Source organism: Salvelinus namaycush, chromosome 13, assembly GCF_016432855.1.
Source record: "Salvelinus namaycush isolate Seneca chromosome 13, SaNama_1.0, whole genome shotgun sequence".
Classification (NCBI taxonomy): domain Eukaryota; kingdom Metazoa; phylum Chordata; class Actinopteri; order Salmoniformes; family Salmonidae; genus Salvelinus; species Salvelinus namaycush.
Genome location: NC_052319.1, coordinates 16,974,872 through 16,997,804, shown reverse-complemented (window position 1 = coordinate 16,997,804; position 22,933 = coordinate 16,974,872).

Sequence of the window (22,933 nt, the reverse complement as noted above, 5' to 3'; positions counted from 1 at the left end):
TGCACTTGGAACGACCTGACCATTTCAGCAGAACACCACACCACTCTGGAAGAAACCAAGTTTGCAGAAGGTCAGTGGCAATTGCATAATGTGTCTGTGAATAGAGTGTGTGGGCCGTAGGAAGCGGCAGTGTGCTGCATGGATAATGGATGACTTTCAGAACAGCGGATTTGGATACAATGCGCTGGGTCAGGATGAAGGGCGCTGTGACCTATCCCGCTCTACAAAAATATTGTGGGTTAATCCAGTTATATTTCTATCTGAAGTGATGGCGTGCTCTCCTAAGCTATAAAAGCCTGCCTGGATAAAGCATGGCATAGGCCTATATTGTGGGCCTGTATCGTTAAAAACAAGGCTGGTAGCTCCATTTCAATTCCACGCACAGAGAGAAAAAGGAGTCAGAATACACTACATGATCAAAAGTATGTGGACACCTGCTTGTTGAACATTTCATTCCAAAATCATGGGCATTAATATGGAGGTGGTCCCCCCTTTGCTGCTATAACAGCCTTGACTCTTCTGGGAAGGCTTTCCACTAGATGTTGTAACATTGCTGCAGGGACTTGCTTCCATTCAGCCTCAAGAGCATTAGTGAGGTCGGGCACTGATGTTGGGTGATTAGGTCTGGCTCGCAGTTGCATTCCAATTCATCCCAAATGTGTTCAATGGGGTTGAGGTCAGGGCTCTATGCAGGCGGGTCAAGTTCTTCCACACCGATCACGACAAACCATTTCTGTATGGACCTCGCTTTGTGCATGGGGGCATTGTCATGCTGAAACAAGTAAGGGCCTTCCCCAAACTGTTGCCACAAAGTTGGAAGCACAGAATCGTATAGCATGTCATTGTATGCTGTAGTGTTAAGATTTCCCGTCACTGGAACTAAGGGGCCTAGCCCGAACCATGAAAAACAGCCCCAGACCATTATTCCTCTTCCAAACTTGATGGTTGGTCCTATGCATTGGGGCAGGTAGCGTTCTCCTGGCATCCGCCAAACCCAGATTCATCCATTGAGCTGCCAGATGGTGAAGCGTGATTCATCACCCCAGAGAACAATGGTGGGGAGATTTACACCACATTAGCCGACGCTGTACATTGGTGATTTTAGGCTTATGTGCGGCTGCTTGGCCATGGAAACCCATTTTACTGCCAATGTTTGTCTATGGAGATTGCATGGTTGTGTGCTCAATTTTATATACCTGTCAGCAACAAGTATGGCTGAAATAGCCGAATCCACTAATTTGAAGGGGTGTCCATATACTTGTGTATATAGTGTATAAAAGTGTTTTAATTCATATACAAATATTGAAAGCATTTAATGAGAACTAAAAGATGTGCAACATGAAAATATTGTCTAATTAATTTATGATGACCACTACAAAAGTAATGTCACCAAGAACAGTTTCTAACAGTCTTTGAGGGACACAGGATCGATAATAGGTTCAATAAAAGGACAAATGATGAAGTCTACATACTGATGCATGTCTCTATACTGTCGCTGTAACATGCAACATCAGACAACTTCAGGGAAGCTGTGTTTACACCGAAAATAGTAAAAAGAGGGGGGGGGGGGGGGGGGTGTCATGTAATCATTCTAAATTTGTTCAAATTGTAGTTCTATTTGTGAGTTATGAATATATTTACAGATCATGGATTTGTAATTGATGGTGAATAGTTGATATTTACATATTATGGTTTAATTTGTGAAATAATTTTATGGAGTTATTTAAATATGTTAATGTATTCACAGATCCTAATTTTAAAACACAGAGCATGGTAGACTGAGAATAAATAAAATCTCACTCCATATTAATCCTCCCAGTAGCATGGAGAGAAGAGCATGTGCCTGGGCCCCAATGTGTGTTGCGAATGGAACAGCAAGCGTATTGGACAGGGACGAATTGTGGTGGTAGAAGGGCTACCATTGGACAAGAGCTGGGCCTGGCTCTGGAGGAGAGGACAGGAGCAGCGTTCCCCACATCCACGTCGTCTTCAAATGGACGTGCGACTTGGAACGTCCTGAAACACATTGAGAAAACAATTTATCAATAGGATAAGATCATTCGTTTGATCGTTATCCAAATGTTCCATTTGAGAGGGTAACTTCTTCAGCATCTCTGAATTACATAAGTGTTCACATTGCTGTAACGTATGGCGTAACTCCAACCCGTCCTCCTTATCCTCTTCTAGGTCCCAGGCAGGCTTCAGCACCACCACAGCCACACTGGAGACGGCGGGCTGGACCGGCTTACCTGAGGAGCTGTCTGGAGAATCACGCACATATGCTTTCAGCATGTTAACATGACACACTGGAAGAACGCCTACGACCTGGGGTCTTTATCACATAATTGGTGTCACCGGGTTTCATTTCCACAAGTTATGGCCCAGAAAAACGTACCGACAGATGAGCCAGGGATTGGCAACAAAACAAAATTTGATCCCCTGGTGCAAAACAATGGCCAACAACAGCCTCTGTCATAATGTAACTTCATGCGTTTAAGACGAGGAGAGAGACTTTGGGCTAACGCACATGCGGCGTGCAGTCTCTCCCGCATCTTACTGACATAATCCAACACATTTTTAGGGGCACCACTGGGTGTAGGAGATAGGATATGCTCCTTCAAAACTTTTAGCAGACCCCGTGGCGTGTCCAAACAGAAGGTCAGCAGGGAAGAACCCTAATGACTCTTGTATTGTTTCCCTAATAGCAAATAGGACAAAGGGCACCCCTTCATCCCAATAAGTACTGGTATCCATGCAATACTTGCGTAGCATCGCCTTTAGCGTCTGATGCCAGCGTTCGAGGGCCCCTTGACTCTCCGGATGATACGGACTGAAGACCTGATGGGAAATAGTGTCTTTAACACATTTGAGAACAGTTTTGACAAAATTGGTTCCCAGATCAGTTTGGATTACTTTAGGGAGTCCAAACGTAGAGAACTTCACTAGTGCCTCCACCACAGTCTTAGCCGTTATAGTACGGAGAGGGATAGACTCTGGGTATCGATTAGCACTGCACTTGTTAGTAAGAACTGGTTTTCGGCAAGGGACCTACACAATCGATTATCACTCAAACGGTTCCCCCACCACAGGAATCGGGAAGAGCGGTGCACGAGGAACTGTTTGATTCGCTTTCCCAGTGAGTTGACATGCATGATATGTTTTACAAAATTGGACAACGTCAGACTTCAAACCTGGCCAGAATTTTTTTACGAAGCACTCGTTTATAAGTCTTTGTGATCCCCAAATGTCCGGACCACGCCTGGTCATGGACGAGTGTAGGAACAACCACTTGACACACTTCACGCCAGTCACTAATGGTGTCATGACCTGCCCATTTACGCATCAAAACTCGTGCTTCCATAAAGTAGGCGGTCTCCCTAGTTTTAGATTCCTCAATGGAAATTACCAAAGCAAAACACTTGTGAAGACTGGTGTCTCCCTTTTGACATGCAATCACCTTCTCGGGGGTGACAGACAAAAGAATGTCATGTAATTGGGGTGCTATTTCGCCTTCCCCTGCCTTGGTTTTTACGGGGGTAAAAACCGTCAGCCTTGCAGAAGGAATACTCGGTCTTCTACCTCAACATTCTCAAAAATGGAACTAGCCAAATCCACCACATCTCCTAGCTTGCGAGATTGTGCCCTCGTTAACACACAAGCAGGAAAAACATGGGGAAATGCTTTAACCAATTTATCTGTAGTTTTGATTTCTGGGTTGTCTACTACTTCTAACACAGGAGTGACGTTACCACCAGCGATATCGTTCCCTAGTAGCAATGTGACTCCTTTCACTGGCAGTGTAGACACTACACCAACACGGAAACGTCCTGATACTAAGTCTGACACTAAGTGGACCCAGTGTAATGGTACCAGGTATGGTTTCTGTCTCTATACCCTGTAATATGACATGCAAGCCACAATACGTTTCAGGAGACCAGGGTAAAGCATCAGTAACGATTACTGACTGCGCCGCCCCAGTGTCTCGTAAGATTTCTTTGGGCTTTTGATCTGCTTGTTCTCCAGTTAAGGAAACACAACCGGCAGAGATAAACGGAGCATAAATAGGATCCAGTTTTCCAAATGCTGAATCAATAAGTCAGTCCAACGGATGAGCCAAAGACTGGACTAAACCCACACTTTTCAATTTAGGGGCTGGTGACAGGGACTGTTTCAGTTTATTTTTCAAAACCGGGTAGTCCGCAATCACATGACCCTTTTGGTGACAGTAAAAACATTCACGGATTTCGTGCGAAGGGTCGTCGGAGGGAGAAAAAAAAAAGACACGACAAGGCACTGATGACGTTATCGTTCGGCTTTCAATAACGAGGCGCACCAAAGACAGTCGTGTGTCAAAGCGTACTGATCTGCCAACACTGCTGCCTGGGCCAATGGCGCCACTTTCTGTTCATTTAAATGAAATACAATTCTATCAGGCAGGTTGCTTTTAAAATCCTCCAAAGCATCAACTCCCAAATACCTTTGCTGGCTGAACACCAGCGATTAAACAGACTGTTTGTCCCTTGCAAACTCAACCAACGTACGGTGAGAGGGTTCTTTGTGGTTCCTGAAGCGCTGCCTATAAGCTTCAGGCACCAACTCATAAGCCCGCAACAGTTGTTTTAACTATATTGTCCTGTAAACTGTCTTCCAGGGAGAGAGCAGCTACTACTACTTCCTGGGTTTCCCAGACAATTTACATTGCAACAGGAGCGGCCAAACCTCTAGTGGCCAAACGCTCAAACGCAGAGAAATAGGAATTAACTTCCGACTCCCGAAATGGAGGGACTAAAGCAATATTTTTACTCACGTCGAAGTGGGCTTGATGACAGGCAGGTTGTGGAGTCGCACTGGAGCCAGTGTCTAGCTCCAGTTGTCAGATCCTCACCTTGTCGATTTCCATTTTTCTAAATCAAACTTCATCTGGCTCTCTCTCTTTATCTTTTTGCTCCATTTCCAAACGGGCCAGCCTCACCTTTAGCCTTGCGGTCCCGTCTGAATGACCCAGAGCAGAGGATAAAGGGTCATATCGGGGATACACATCTTTTTTTAAGTTATCATTAGCTAGCTAGCCGCACGGCGAGTTGAGGTTTGAATATGTCGTGACGTGACTATCATTAATCTGATGACAGTTAGTTGATAAAATAAATAACAATGTTTAATTGTTACTCGATTAAATTAATCATGAAACATTTAACTTATTAGGAATTTGGGGCACCACGGGAAAAGTCGAGTAAAGCATTACTATCTCCCAGTTTAAACTCTAAAGATATTTTACCAGGTAAGTTGACTGAGAACACATTCTCATTTACAGCAACAACCTGGGGAATAGTTACAGGGGAGAGGAGGGGGATGAATGAGCCAATTGTAAGCTGAGGATGATTAGGTGACCAGGATGGTATGGTGGACAGCTTGTGAATTTAGCCAGGACACCAGGGTTAACACCCCTACAATAAGTGCCATGGGATCTTTAATGACCTCAGAGAGTCAGGACACCTGTTTAACATCCCATCTGAAAGACAGCACCCTACACAGGACAATGTCCCCAATCACTGCCCTGGGGGATTGGGATATTTTTTAGACCAGAGGAAAGAGTGCCTCCTGCTGCCCTCCAACACCACTTCCAGCAGCATGTGGTCTCCCATCCAGGGACTGACCAGGACCAACCCTGCTTAGCTTATTGCTAACTGAGCAAATTAACGTTCTAGCTAAATCCAGCTGAGTAGTCTAGCTAGCGTTAGCTACACATGCTAACAGAGTTTAGAATATAGCAAGTCGAGGTGAGCCGAAGTATCTAGCTATCTAACAAACGTTACATCCTGTTGACATAGTTAGCTAAAAAAATCATAACTAGCAGGTTGAAAATAACATTAGTGGTAGCTAGCTACCTTTATCTAGCGCTTAACGTTGCTATTGTTATTTTGACAGCAGCACTGGCTGGAGGGAGTTTAGAGTATGCCATAAGTAACAACAGTGCCTTGCAAAAGTATTCATCCCCCTTGGCATTTTTCCTATTTTGTTGCATTACAACCTGTAATTTAAATTGATTTTTATTTGGATTTCATGTAATGGACATACACAAAATAGTCAAAATTGGTGAAGTGAAATGAAAAAAATTACTTGTTTCAAAAAATTCAAAAAAATACAAAACGGAAAACTGGTGCGTGCATATGTATTCACCCCCTTTGCTATGAGGCCCTAAATAAGATATGGTGCCACCAATTACCTTCAGAGGTTACACAATTACACAATTACAGTGTCACATGATCTGTCACATGATCTCAGTATATATGTTCTGTATATCTGTTCTGAAAGGCCCCAGAGTCTGCAACACCACTAAGCAAGGGACACCACCAAGCAAGCGGCACCATGAAGACCAATGAGCTCTCCAAACAGGTCAGGGACAAAGTTGTGGAGAAGTACAGATCAGTGTTGGGTTATAAAAAAATATCCGAAACTTTGAACATCCCACGGAGTACCATTACATCCATTATTAAAAAATTGAAAGAATATGGCACCACAACAAACCTGCCAAGAGAGGGCCGCCCACCAAAACTCACGGACCAGGCAAGGAGGGCATTAATTAGAGGAGCAACAAAGAGATCGAAGATAACCCTGAAAGAGCTGCAAAGCTCCACAGCGGAGATTGGAGTATCTGTCCATAGGACCACTTTAACCTGTTTGGGAACGGGGTTAACAGCCAATGAAATTGCAGGGCGCCAAATACAAATCAACAGAAATCTCATAAATCAAATTTCTCAAACATACAAGTATTCGGCACCATTTTAAAGATAAAATTCTCGTTAATCCGGCCACAGTGTCTGATTTCAAAAATGCTTTACAGCGAAAGCTCCACAAACGATTATGTTAGGTCACCACCAAGTCACAGAAAAACCCTGCCATTTTTCCAGCCAAAGAGAGGAGTCACAAAAAGCAGAAATAGAGATAAAATTAATCACTAACCTTTGATGATCTTCATCAGTTGACACTCATAGGACTTCATGTTACACAATACATGTATGTTTTGTTCGATAAAGTGCACATTTATATCCAAAAATCTCATTTTACATTGGCGTGTTATGTTCAGTAGTTCCAAAACATGCGGTGATTTTGCAGAGAGCCACATCAATTCACAGAAATACTCATTATAAATGTTGATGGAAAAAAAAAAAAAAAAGCATAATCTGAGTACAGCGCTCAGAGCCCAAAAGAGCCAAAATAAATATCTGCCATATTGTGCAGTCAACATTAGTCAGAAATAGCATTATAAATATTCACTTACCTTTGATGATCTTCATCAGAATGCACTCCCAGGAATCCCAGTTCCACAATAAATGTTTGATTTGTTCGATAAAGTTCATCATTTATGTCCATATACCTCCTTTTGTTAGGGTGTTTGGTAAACAAATCGAAACGTGCATGCAAGTCCAGCGGAAAGGTCAGACGAAAATTCAAAAAAGTTATATTACTGGTCGTAGAAACATATCAGACTATGTATAGAATCAATCTTTAGGATGTTTTTATCATAAATGTTCAATGATGTTCCAACCGGAGAATTGCATTGTCTGTAGAAAAGCAATGGAACGAGAGCTACCTCTCATGTGAATGCGCGTGACTGAGATCGAGGCTGCTGGCAGACCTCTGACTCATTCCCCTCTCATTCAGCCTCCCTTCATAGTAGAAGCCTCAAACAAGTTTCAAAAGATGGTTGACATCTAGTGGAAGCCTTAGGAAGTGCAACATAACCAATATCCCACTGTAACTTCAATAGGGGCTGAGTTTAAAAACTACAAACCTCAGATTTCCCACTTCCTGTTTGGATTTTTTCTCAGGTTTTTGCCTGCCATATGAGTTCTGTTATACTCACAGACATCATTCAAACAGTTTTAGAAACTTCAGAGTGTTTTCTATCCAATACTAATAATACTTTGCATATATTAGCATCTGGGACTGAGTAGGAGGCAGTTTACTCTGGGCACACTTTTCATCCAAAAGTGAAAATGCTGCCCAATATCCCAAAGAAGTTAAGCCGTACATTCCACAGAGCTGGGCTTTACAAAAGAGTGGCCAGAAAGAGCCATTGCTTAATTAAAAGAAAGAAATAAGAAAACACGTTTGGTGTTCGCCAAAAGGCTTGTGGGAGACTTCCCAAACATATGGAAGAAAGTACTCTGGTCAAATGAGACTAAAATGTAGCTTTTTGGCCAACAAGGAAAATGCTATGTCTGGCGCAAACCCAACACCTCTCATCACCCCGAGAACACCACCCCCACAGTGAAAAATGGTGGTGGCAGCATCATGCTGTGTGGATGGTTTTCATCGGCAGGGACTGGGAAACTGGTCAGAATTGAAGGAATGATGGATGGTGCAAAATACAGGGAAATTCTTGGGGGAAACCTGTTTCAGTCTTCCAGAGATTTGAGACTCGGACGAGGGTTCACCTTCCAGCAGGACAATGACCCTAAGCATACTGCAAAAGCAACACTTGAGTGGTTTTAAGGGAAACATTTACATGTCTTGGAATGGCCTAGTCAAAGCCCAGACCTCAATCCAATTGAGAATCTGTGGTATGACTTAATTATTGCTGTACACCAGTGGATCCCATCCAACTTGAAGGAGCTGGAGAAGTTTTGCCTTGAAGAATGGGCAAAAATCCAAGTGGCTACATGTGCCAAGCTTATAGAGACATACCCCAAGAGACTTGCAGCTGTAATTGCTGCAAAAGGTGTCTCTACAAAGTATTGACTTTGGGGGTGAGAATAGTTACGCACGCTCAAGTTTTTTTTTTCTTATTTATTTTTAACCCCCCCCCCCCCCAAAAATCAATTTTAATTCCAGGTTGTAAGGCAATAAAATAGTAAAAATGCCAAAGGGGGTGAATACTTTCGCAAGCCACTGTAGCTAGCTAGGTTAGAATGAGCAATGCATTAATGCAACAACATTCTATAATTGTATAAGCTGGGTTGTGTTTCGGAATTATAGCTAGCTAGCTATGTCACGTTGTCATTTCTTGACAGTAGGCTATCCGTTGTAGCTTACAGCCAATTTGATGATAAAGACTGCAAGTGTATTTTTCTTGTGAGCAATACTGGTAATATAAGCTGATTATAACGTTAGACTTTTTGTGCCTTGTTACTTCTGGAATTGTGAATGTTATAGTTGACTAACAAGTGTCTATTACAGTGCCTTCAGAAAGTATTCACACACCCTGACTTTTTCCACATTATGTTGTGTAACAGCCTGACTTTAAAATGTATTGAATTTATACATATATATTGTCACTGGCCTACAATCAATGTCCCATAATGTCAAAGTAGAATAATGTTTATTTTAAAAATGAAAAGCTGAAATGTCTTGAGTCAATAAGTATTCAACCCTTTTGTTATGGCAAGCCTAAATAAGCATGAGTAAAATTGCTTAACAAATCACATAATAAGTTGCATGTTAAACATGATTTTTGAATGACTACCTCATCTCTGTACACCACACATACGATTATCTGTAAAGCCCCTCAGTTGAGCAGTGCATTTCAACCACAAAGACCAGGGAGTTTTTCCAAGACTTTGCAAAGAAGGACACCTATTAGTAGATACGTAACAATAAAACAAGCAGACATTGACTATCCCTTTGAGCATAGTGAAGTTATTAATTACACGTTGGATGGTATATTAATACACATAGTCACTACAAAGATACTGGCATCCTTCCTAACAGTTGCCGTAGAGAAAAGAACTGCAAAAAAATGTGGCAAAGAAATTAACTTTATGTCCTAAATACAAAGTGTTATGTTTGGTGGCAAATCCAACACAACACATCACTGAGTACCACTCTTCATATTTTCAAGCATGGTGGTGGCTGCATCATGTTATGGTTATGCTTGTCATTGGCAAGGACTAGGGAGTTTATGATAAATAGAAACGGAATAGAGCTAGGCACGGGCAAAATCCTAGAAGAAAACCTGGTTCAGTCTGCATTCCAACAGACACTGGGAGACTAAATTCACCTTTCAGCAGGACAATAACCTAAAACACAAGACCAAATATACACTGGAGTTACTCACCAAGACGGCATTGAATTTTCCTTCGTGGCATACTAGTTTTGATTTAAATTGGCTTGAAAATCTGACAAGACTTGAAATTGGCTGTCATTCAATGACCAACAACCAACTTGACAGAGCTTGAAGAATTTTTTAAATAATAATGTGCAAATATTGCACAATCCAAGTGTGGAAAGCTCTTAGAGACTTACCCAGAAAGACTTACAGTTTGGGGGGCGCTGGTGAGCAGCAACATGTGAAGACGCTTTTTTGGGGTTAGTCTCTCTTCGCTCTCGGCGCTCCTGTCCAGGACAAGGAATTTACTATTAATACTTGACCAACACCTTCCCTACCATGTTAATTTTGTAACATTTAATTAGGAATCAAACCCAATTCACTCATTTGGCAATTTTTCTGACATTTTTGGCCTTTTCATCATAAAATGTCGAAACAACAATGCCACGAGTCACAAAAGAGCAGGCCTACTAAAGCCTCGGACTCATCGGACACGGACTCTGATCCCCCCCTGACCTACCCAAGGTAATGGTGGCTATCATTAAGTCTGAACAGACGGTGCTGGCTAAGGTGGAGTCACTATTCACTGACCTCTCCACTGACCTTTCACGAAACAGGACACCCGTCTGAATAGCCTGAAAGGTGGCGCAAATACTTTTTTTATTGAACTTTTGTTTAACTAGGCATGTCAGTTAAGAACAAATTCTTATTTACAATGACAGCCTACCCTGGCCAAGCCCGGACGACGCTGGGCCAATTGTGCACCGCCCTATGGGACTCCCAATCACGGCCGAATGTGATGCAGCCTGGATTAGTTAGTCCGACAAAGTGGTGACACTGGAAGAGCAAGTCATCAGATGTCGTCAAACTTATTTCCAAGGTCGAGGACCTCGTGAACAGGCAGCACCGGAGGAACGGTCGCATTATCTGCGTGAGAGGGGGACTCGAGACCGAAGGTGGATTGCGGTATACCCTGTTCATAGCTAAACTGCTACAGGAAATTCTAGGTCTCGAAATTCTAGGTCTCTATTACATCCCCACCCTTGACCGTGCGCACAGAAGCTTACAGTCCGCACCAAAAAATGGGGAGCTGCCTTTACCCATCCTAATCAAATTCCACTACCTTCAGGAGAAAGAGGATGTCCGTAAGGCATCACGAGCGGCTCCCATCACCCACGACGGCCAGAAGACTTGCATATACCCGGACTGCACAGCGGCAGTCATGAAGAAGAGGTCAGCCTTCAACTAGGTGAAGGGGCTCCTACATCGCTGTCTGCAAACCAAGTTTGGTATTCTCAACCTAGCAGTGCTGAAGATCACTACTCCCTCCGGCGAGCAGAAGACATTCGTCGACCCAACCAGGGCCAAAGAATACATCATCACTCATCTACATCCACAGGACGACAGGCGACATACAACTAACTAGCCATCGTAGGCCCATACTCTGCCCCTGACCCTACACTAGTCATGCTAACGCGACTAAGGACCAACTAGTGAACTCATCTCTTGATTACAAAAGTGCCTCCACCCTGCTGCCAAAACATGACAGGACAATTATTCCAGTAACTTAACGTTATGAACAATGATGGTATGTATATGATGACATGTTCTCACAAGAACAATAAAGTTGGAATAGTATTTTATTTACAGTACATGGCACGGTTGGCTTTTGCCGACTAGCTGGGGCTGTACAGCCTCGGTGCTGGGTGGCGTAGTACTGATTAGCCTAGTCGCTAACTAAGGCTAACCACTGAGCTCTCTCTTTCCATGTCTTAGTGGGATGCCCTTACTAGCATACTGTGGGCATGTTTAATACCTACAAGTTTGCACTACCAAAGGACCACGTGTATTATTCTTTACTATTTGACTGGTTGGTCCGCATTGGTGCTTAGTGGCTGCTAGCACGGGACCTCAGGTTCTACAGCCGGTAATTAATACCGCAGGATGGGTGTTAATTACCATGCGTTAGCCAGTCATTCTTTGATGTTCTGGTTTGTTAGAATGTTTAAATACAAATGTTGGATTATACTGGGTTTGTTTTCCAATAATTTCTTTTTTTTTAATAGATTTTTTAAAGTGATCCCAAGTGGATAGGTGGCTCAAGGGAGCGGGGAGGGACGAGAAATATACCTCCTTTTTTTAAATATATTTTTTATTATCCTTCAAATATGCAGTATAGGAGAGGTAGATGCAGCCTTCCAACAGGGGAAGGCCAGCATAGGGATCTACGGTTCTCTTCTGAGTATTTTGTTGTTTTTAGCAGTTTTTTATTTTCTTTATATTTTATTACTCTGACCTTTCAGCACACTGGCCATGTGATTGTACTAACATTCATTTCTAATTACTGTGACTATGCCTAATTAACATACTCTATGCTCCACTTGCTTTATCGTCTGTAACTTAAAAGGAATTAACCATGTGGTCAAGCGTAGCCGAGTGTATGCTCGTCTTAAGTCTTTTAGTTGTTTTTCTCCAAGAGACTCATCTCCAGTCCAGCGACCATGATAAACTAAGGAGAGGATGGGTAGACCAAATATTTCACTCCAACTTTGGTGCTCAGTCCAGAGGGGCACCCATCCTTATCAAAAAAGGCACCCCGTTTGTCTCCTCCAAAGTAATTTCAGATACTAATGGCAGATTTATTATAGTGATAGGGAAATTGTTTACCACACAGTTTGTTCTGGCTAACCTCTATGGTCCTAATTGGGATGACGCTCAATTTTTCTCAGACATCATTGCAACACTTCCCGACCTTAACTCTCATCATTTGATACTGGATGGAGATTTCAATTGTGTATTACATCCAAGTCTAGACAGATCCAGACCGAAGCCCAACAATATAATTTCAAAATCAGGCGCAGTAATCAACTAATTTCTAGAATCATATAATTTGTCTGATCCATGGAGGAGGAGCAATCCCACTGCTACACAGTAATCCTTTTTCTCTCCAGTCCACCACTCATACTCTAGGATTTACTTTTTCCCGCTGGACAACATAATTCTTCTGTTTGTAACTAATAGCCAATATCACAGCATCTTTATCTCAGACCATAGCCCTGTCCAGCTATATTTCTGCTTTCCGGACAGTACTGCGTCACAAAGCGCGTGGCCGACTTGACCCACTACTACTATCCCGTAGTGCCTTTAAAAAACTCACATTCATGTTTTTTTACAGATCGTCACCCCTGACATATCTCATTCTACTATGTGGGAGTCGTTAAAAGCATATCTAAGGGGCCAAATTATTTCATACATAGCGTATGACAATAAACAGCGCACTGAGCGCTTATCAAGTCAAGTCATTCTAGATGTAGACAACAGATATGCCTCTTCTCCTTCTCCTGGACTCTACTAAGAGAGACTGCTACAACAATCGGAATTTGACAATCTTTCCACTAAACAAACAGAGCAGCTTCTGTTTAAGTCGAGACAGACATTTTATGAACACAGAGAGAAAGCTGGCAAGTTGTTATCTTACCAGTTTCGACAATCCGCTGCAACTGTAGCAGCACCATACCTGCAATCTGTATTGCAGCTTTTTATTTATTTAACCAGGCAAGTCAGTTAAGAACAAATTCTTATTTACAATGACAGCCTAACCCGGCCAAACCCTAACGACGCTGGGCCAATTGTATGCTGCCTTATGGGCATGGCTGGTTGTGATACAGCCTGGAATCAAACCAGGGTCTGTAGTGATGCCTCTAACACTGAGATGCAGTGCTTTCGACCACTACGCCACTCGGGAGCTGATTTAACTTCTACCAATCCCAAAGAAATCAACAATCAATTTAAGCAATTCTACTCTGCTCTTTACTCGTGCATTCCTAGACAATCTGGACATCCTCTGTCTCAATTCAGATGAACAAACTAACATGGATGCCTCAATAAGTGATGATGAAGCTACTCTGGCAATCCAGTCCATGCAGAGCGGTAAAGCTCCTGGGCCTGATGGCTTCCCTATTGAATTTTATAAAGCATTCTCCCTATCCTCAGCTCAACGAAATCCTTTCTAGTCAGAAACTGCCCCAGACACTTACCTAGGCAGCAATTTCGGTTTTGCTTAAAAAGGACAAGAATCCCCTAGACTGTGGCTCATACCACCCTATGAGCCTTTTGTGCTGCGATTAAAACATTCTCAATAAGGTCCTCTCGTACCGTTTGGAAACAGTAATGCCTAATATAATTAACTCTGGCCAAACCGGATTTATCTCAGGTAGGCAACCTTTCTATAATATATGCCGGCTATTTAATGTTCTTTATTCTGCCCACTCAAATCAAATCAAAATCAAATCAAATGTTATTTGTCACCAACACATGGTTAGCAGATGTTAATGCGAGTGTAGCGAAATGCTTGTGCTTCTGGTTCCGACAGTGCAGTAATATCTAACAAGTAATCTAACAGTTCCCCAACAACTAACTACCTAATACACACAAATCTAAAAGGGGTGAAATTAGAATATGTACAAATAAATATATGGATGGCCGAGCGGCATAGGCAAGGTGCAATAGATGGTATAAAATACAGTATATACATATGATATGAGTAATGTAAGATATGTAAACATTATTAAAGTGGCATTGTTTAAAGTGACTAGTGATCCATTTGTTAAAGTGGCCAGTGATTGGGTCTCCATGTAGGCAGCAGCCTCTCTGAGTTAGTGATTGCTGTTTAGCAGTCTACTGGCCTTGAGATAGAAGAAGGGTTTCGACCGGGTTGAGTGGGAATATCTATGTACAGTACTAGAGAAATTTGGGTTTGGCCCGTCATTCCTTTCCTGGATTAAGATTTTGTACTCGTTTCCAATGACTTCTGTTTGCACCAACAATGGTACCTCCAGCTTCTTCCCTCTCCACAGGGGGGCCCGGCAGGGTTGCTGTTTGTCCCCTTTCCTATTTGATATGGCTATTGAACCTCTTGCTATTGCCCTGCGCGCAGAAGAGAGGATTAAAGGAATACTAAGAGGCGACATAACTCACAAAGTGTCCTAATATTCAGACAATCTCCTTTTATACATCTCTAACCCTGTGGAGTCTATACCCTAACTCTTGGACATGATACAAGGTTTTGGGACATTCTCTGGTTATGTAATGTCTGCTTCCAACTCAAACTCTCAAACACGTAGATCCCCTGAATGCAGCTCACTTTCCAGCCCACTTTCCAGCTCACACTCTCAAACACATAGATCCCCTGAACGCAGCTCACTCTCCAGATCCCAATCACCTGAATTTGAATCACCTGTTCACACACCTGTATGTCATTATCACACACTATTTAGTTCAGTTCTTTGCACCCCATCACTGTGAGGTATTGTTTGTTTTGAGACACATGTTGTTCAGAGCACTGGGTTTCCCGTGAGTTACACTTCCCGTGTATGATAGTTTTTGCTTGCCTCAATAACGATGCATTTTGTCTATTCCCTGCCTGTACCTTAGCCTATCGGATTTCCTGTTATCAACCTATTGCCTGATCTCCCGGATGACGTTACTAGCATTTTCCCTGCCTGTACTGTTGCCTTTTTGGACCCCCTGTGTATGACCTTCTGCTTGCCCCTGGACCCAGCTACCTGCCTCCTCCTGTGGTCCTTTTCCAATAAACACCTGCTGCGCCATGCGCTTGAAACCAGCTCTCTGTCTCCCATCGTGTTCATTATAGGTTATAAGTTAAACCTAACAAAAATTGTGCTCCTCCCCATTAATCAGCAGAAGGTATTGGGTATGTCAATTACACATTTAAGGTGGAGTATCAGGTCTTTACCTATTTGGGGATAAAGGTCAAACACTTATTTAAGGCTCTGTTTAAAGATAACTTCAAAACACTCCTGGAGCGAACTAAGCAGGATTTCATAAGGTGGTCGCCTCTTCCTATTTCATTAGCAGGTTGCATTAATTCTGTTATGACTGTACTACCTAGGTTTTGTACTTATTCCAAATGATTCCCATTTTTCTGCCAAAGTCAATGTTCAAACAACTGGACAGCTACATTTCCAACTTCATTTGGAATAAGTCAAATCCACAAATGAGAAAGGTATATCTAGAGAGACCTAAGCTTGCAGGCAGGCTGAGCCTTCCCAATTTTTGTTACGCTACTACTGGTCCACAAATATATCTAAATGTGTTTATTGGGTTTCTACATTTGAAAACAAGGATGGTCCAACTTGGGCCATCATGGAGTTACAGTACAGCCAAGCCTTCCAACTTCTCCTGTCTCACTCTTGTGCTCCCCACTGCCCATGAACCTTGGTACCCATGTTCTGAATCCCATTGTCAAGAACTCCCTTTCAAATCTGGTCCCAATCCCGAAATTAGCCTTAAATGAGCAAGCTGCTTTTCTCCATTAACATCTAATCATCTCTTCCCAGCGTCGCAGATTGACACAGCATTCCAGTTCTGGCATAGATAGGAATGGTCTGGTGTTTTTTTGTGACATATTTGTTGATAACACATTCGTCTCATTCGATACGCCGAGGGTTGACCATAATATTCCCAATACCCACTTTTTTATATATCTGCAATCTCGCAGCTTTGCCAAAAACCATTTCCCTTCATTTCCACTCTAGCCCACTAAGTGTCCAGTCGACAGGTGCTTAGATCTTATCCCGTATCTGAAGGACACAAACTTCAGATTATATGACATAATACAGAACATTAATCTGTCTTCCTTGGCAAATACAAATTCTGCATGGGAGCAAAACACGGGTGGCGAGCTACCCAATGATATATAGCAACGCCATGTTGAACGTATCCACACCTCATCATTTTGCATAAGGCATGGGCTCATTCAGATCAGTTTTTCACCGTCTCGATTACTCAAATGACCGATTGTCAAAAATATTTCCAAATGTTGACCACAAGTGTTTGAGATGCCACCAGAGTCCAGCGACTGTGGGACACATGTTTTGGTCATGCCAATCTTTGAGTGGCTTCTGGGACTCAATTCTTGAGGCATTCTCACATATGTGTAATACAACTGTTAGCCCCAACACGATCACTGCCATTTTTGGGGTACTTTCCCTAGACCAGAATGCTACCACGCGTCAGGTGATGCGATAGCATTTACCTTGTTCCTAGCTCGCCGCCTTGTCCTCTTTCACTGGAAGTCTGCAAAGCCGTCCTCCTTTATGCAGTGGGTTAAGGAAGTGATGTCATCTCTGCCTCTGGAGAAGGTACACTGTGCATGGGTCCTGACAAAAGTTTGACTTAACCTGGTCCCCATTAATACAATACGTGGAGAGCCTGTCTTTTACTTAGTGTAACTTGCATATTTTGGTTAGCAGTCATGTCTGTTCAGGTGGTCATTTATTGTGCTGATAAGATTCATGATACTGATTTGTATTTTTATTGAACTTTTTCCATTGTTTTTGTTTCTATTACTGTTTATGTTTCTGTCCTATTTAATTTACTTGTCTATGTTATCCTTGTATGTTGCCTTGGTGAGTGGGTGGATTGGAGGGAGGGGTGGATGGGATGGAGGGAGGGAGGGATAGATGGGGGAATGAGGGGTTGGGGTTGTACTGTTTTTCTGTTCTCACATCAGAAAATCTATAAACTCAGGGGGCTTATCTAACAAGATATTTATTTTTTATTTTACAAATGTTAGAAGTTTTCTTCCACTTTGACATAAGAGTATGTTGTGTAGATCGTTGACAAAAAAAGGACAAATCCATTTTAATCCCACTTTGTAACACAACAAAATGTGAAAAAAGTTAAGTGGTATGAATACTTTCTGAAGGCACTGTAAGTGTTGATAGCCAGTGCCAATATGTAACGTTATAGGCTAGCTACTGTAGTTCTAATGATAAACGCACAAAACACATGAATGCAACAACATTTTGTAAATGTATCACCTTGATTGTTTTGGAATTATATGTCGCATGTGTCATTGATATTCCTTGACGGTAGGCTTTCACTATTGTAGCTTACAGACAATTAATTTATTTTATTTTAATAAATTAGCAAACATTTCTAAAAACCTGTTTTTGCTTTGTCATTATGGGGTATTGTGTGAAAATTGTTACATTTTTTAAAATCAATTTTAGAATAAGGCTGTAACGTAACAAAATGTGGAAAAAGGCAAGGGGTCTGAATACTTTCGGAAGGCACATTATAGATATGGGGGGGAAGTCAGTTCTCAACTTACTATTGAGAGTTAGAATAGTAGAATACACCAGGTGCAATTTCGAAATGTGGTTGTGCATCAGCAGTTTTTCTCTTTTTATGTCAGTCACTAACAGTCACTCAATTAGCCATTTCAGCTAAATGTGTAGATTGTAGGAAATTGGCTTTTAAACTGAAAACAATTCTTTCCACACATGGCAAAATTGGTAGAATTGCTGGAAATTATCTGTAACTACAATAGTTTTCTCTCTGCACCATGGCAAAATGTGTAGAATTGCGGGAAATTAACTTCAAAACATACATTTTTCTCTCCACCGTCAAGAAGGTGGCCACGGAAAGGACTGTTGCTAGAACTTGCAAAATTCTGACCGGTTCATTAATTCGTTTTGGTTCATTTCATAATGAACCAAAACGTCCATTGCTATGCTGATATCTTGGCTCTATTTTACATAGTAGCGATCGCGAAGGAAGGAGGACGCGGGCAGTTCTAGTTCTATTTCACCTCATACGCGCTCCCCTACCTCCCCTAAAATTCCTACCTCAGAATTGCTCTCCAAGGATGGTGACAACCTGCTGACCACCTGCTGCTTCAGAGGACTGAAAAGACTGGAAAGAGAACACTCTTTCTTTACCATATGTTTGTCTTTATATAAGAAACTATTGTTGAATAGGAATAAATAATTTAAGCTGTTTTTAGATAGATTTTATATTGACATTGCTAGCTACTTATTTACCTCAGCCTGTCTAGTCAGCTAGCTAGCTAGCCAGACAGTTTTATTTAGCTAACATTATCTAGCTAGCTAATTGTTATTGTAGCTTTCTGTTTGTATGTAGCTTGCAATTTAATGACATCCCTCAAGGAGATTTTCTTTTATCTTTCCAACCAGGCAAAGTACTATGAAGTCACCACTGATCTCGATAAGAGGCACAACATTCTTAGGGGGGCAGAGAAATTCACAATTCAGGGTAACGTTAAGCAGTTAATTTCTATTAAATAACTACAACCATTTAACAACTATTTTCCATCTAGCTAGTTGGTCATCTACATGTCGCTAGCTATACATTTAGTTATATGTCTGTCATATTGAGGTATCTAGCTAAAAGTTAACCCCGATCAATCAAATGGATAGGTGTAAACAATTATGGTAACTCAAACTGCCCTGAAATCAATGTTTTCGCTAGACTGAGTGAGACCCATACAGAGCGATAGAGAGAGAGGAAGAAAGGGACAGAGGGAGAGAGAGAGGTGGGAAGAGAGTGAAAGACAGAGAGATGGAAAGAAACAAAGAGAAAGACAGCAGTGCAAATTTACTTAAACTTTAGTATTTCTATAACTCGACCATCGACTGTTCGAGCCACCCAGGAGGTATCCCGTCTACCAAAGCCAGTGAGTTTGGATCAGTCTGATTTTCTGTTCTCAGAAAGGGACCGGCTTGTGTGGCTTGTATCAGACTGGAGGAACAGGGGCAGGTAAGTCCAGTCACTGGGCTAGAAGACACTAGTGTCCAAAAGGGGCAGGTAAGGCCAGCTAATCTCTGTGGCTGGATAGAGGAGCCTTCGGGGGGTCCTTCTTCCGTCACACTCCTGGTTAGACAATTTCACAATTGATCATGCTCAAGCTCTTTTGCAGGTGCAGCATCCAGAAGTAGGTGGCCTCCTCGCGGTGGGTGACATCGCCATGCAGTCAGCAGTACCAACACTGGCCAAGGGGTTTGTCCAGATAGTCAATCTCAAGGCTAACCACTGGTTCACGGTAAGTAACCTTCACTGCCAGGTAGGTACTGTTAAGGTGTATGACTCCAGTGGTCATGACACCACCTCAGAGTTTCTCTCACAACTCACCTCTCTCTTATCTTTTCCAGGGACCTCTGTGACTGTGGAGTGGCCAGCAGTCCAGCAGCAGAAAGGGGGCACAGATTGTGGGCTGTGTGCTATTGCAAACAGTCTTACTCTCTGCAGAGATTAGGAACCCTCCATGGCACGATATCATCAGAAATCCATGAGAAAACATATTTTCAGGCTGGGCGCCTGGCACCATTTCCCAGTCCTGATTCCAGTCTCCGTCCTGGGTCCAGGCCTCCCAAGGTGTCCACACCCTACACAACAGAGGTCAGCTGTTAAAAAAACGTATGTCGGCCTGTACCTTGACGTGGTGAGATGGCTTCCAACTAAACCAGGCCCATGTTATTTAAAATGAAGTATCCTTTATGTTTGCTTTTCTATCCCACCACCCCTGACTGAGACTGGCTGCCTGTCGAGGACAAGTGACAGGAAGAACTAGCCGCAGCACCGGTCTCTTGATTTTGCCTCTTCCCTCTCTCCTCATCCTTTCACTCTTTCTCTCCTCTCCCTCCGGACGACATTCTGCATTTAGTGTTGAGAACAAGTGACAGTCAGAACCTCCCAACCACACAGCACCCACCTCTCTATTCCACACACCAGAATTAAGTATCTCAGTCTGATTGCCATGTGAGTGTGCAACAAAAAAAAAGTGAAAATAAATGAATGACACGCCAGTATCACAAAAAGATACAAGTTTATATATTTAAATCTTAAATATTGCCAGCTTGGTTTTCACAGCTGTTTCACAAGGTGTTCATTGCTGTAAACTGTAACGTATCCCTTGATGGTATTTGTTAGTTCAATATTATTCATTGTTGTATACTAGGACCTACAATATGTACATATATATTCAACCACAGGGATGTACTAATGAGCTATGTGAGATAGAAAAATAATCATAATAGAAGAAAACTGAAATAATATTACAAAAAACAAGGGAAGGGAAGCTCAAAATAAAAACATGCCAGCCAGACAAGCCAGTGTATGAATCAAACTGATTTGCGTATGAATGTAGTGGAAATTAGCTGACTTTGGGATCTGTAAGATAAGTAATAATGTGTCAAGCAGATTACACGTTATCTTTGCTATTTCCCGAAACGTAGCAACGTTTAAGACATTGATTTCATATTGTTGAAATGTTAACAAGGTACCCAAAAGTGGTTTGAAGTAATGTTTTCATCTTATTAGCTAAACAAAACTCATTTAAACAGCAAAATACTCACGGAAATCAGCTTTGTTTAACATAGCGGGATGAAAATAACAATTTATGCTGTAATGATCACCAAAAATCGACGCATTAGGTCATCATACTGTTGAAATAGCAACGGATGCTAATAGTTTATCGAATCCCATTGTGACGCAGAGGGGGACGCTTTTTGGCTGGGGGACATTGTTTGGCATGACAGGCCCCCCAACCAAATCTTGCTTTGGGCCCCCAAAAGGCTAGAGATGTAACTTTACACATCACAACATTCAAGTCAAGTCTATTTCTCATACGCACAGAATACACTGGCTGGGCACAGAATACAGCCAGTGTATTCCGTGCGTATGAGAAATAGACTTGACTTGAATTTTGTGATGTGTAAAGTTATAACTAGCTAGGCCTACATATTTGGAATTGGATTTTCCGTAAATGACAATATATATTTTTTATAATACCTAGCAACCTCTTGCTGGGAAGTACATGTGGGTTTCACCCAGAGGAGGTTGATGGGAGGAGCTATAGGATGATGTGCTCATTGTAATGTCTGCAATGGAATAAAAGGAACTGCATCGTTAATGGAATGGTATCAAACACATCAAACATATGGAAACCACATGTTTGACTCCATTCCAACCATTACAATGAGTGTGTCCTTGAATATCTCCTCCCACCAGCCTCCACTGGTTTCGCCAGTTTGTCCAGTATGAGCCACCATAGTTTGGCAAGTGGATGTTTGATAGTAACGATATCTGTTGTGTAATCAAACTTATATGTACGTGAGTAAAATAACTACTAACGGTGTATCTTTATGAAAGCACATTTATTGCTAACTTGACGTTGCTTCACATCACAAGCCACAAGAGATAGAGATGCTTTCCTCTTGAACCCCTATATCCCACATGCCCTCATTAGCATTTGGCCAATCAGGATGCAATATGCAATTAACAACACATCTCCCCTTTTCAGAGAACAAAGGGTAGACTGACTTTGTCTCAACAGACCTCAAGGGATTTTTCTGCCCTTATGGCGGTAGGTCTGTTCCAGCCTAGTTCTTCTGGAACATTTCAACATAGTCATGAACATAAAATATTTTCTGTAAACTTTAACCAAAATGCATCTCTCATTTCTTTTAACACAAATCTACCCCACATGTAAGATAAAACTGCAACAATTTGACAGCTGTTGTTTTGTCTTTTTTTCTTATTTTTCAAGCTCAGTCTTTCGTTCTTGTTGCTCTGACTATGTCCAGTCTTTGAGGTTTAACTATTGCTCGCCCAGACCTTGTTCTTGGTGTAGCAGGGACATCCATGATTACCTTCGGTGTTGGTGGTTCTGGCAATGCGGTGTGTCGGAGTGGTGAAGACACTTGAATCTTCTCCTGCGTAGCGTTGTTGTTTTCAGGTCCATCCATAGGGTTAGGGTTGAGCTGACCACAGCTGTGTTTGAGAGTGATAGGTCTAACAGTGATGGGAGTGTGGTATGAAGCTGTCATCCCATCAGCAGTTGTGCCGGGCTGAAGCCATTCTGGAGTGGAGTTGACTGATAGGCCAGCAAAGCAAGGCAAGGGTCAGCTGCTTTCTTGAGAAGGTTCTTCACCGTCTGAACGTCGCGTTCCGTCTCTCCGTTGCTTTGCGGGATCTTTGGACTGCTGGTTACATGGTAAAATCCATACTCTCCAGCGAAGTCGGAAAGGGGTCTTCTGAAGAACTGAGGCCCATTGTCCG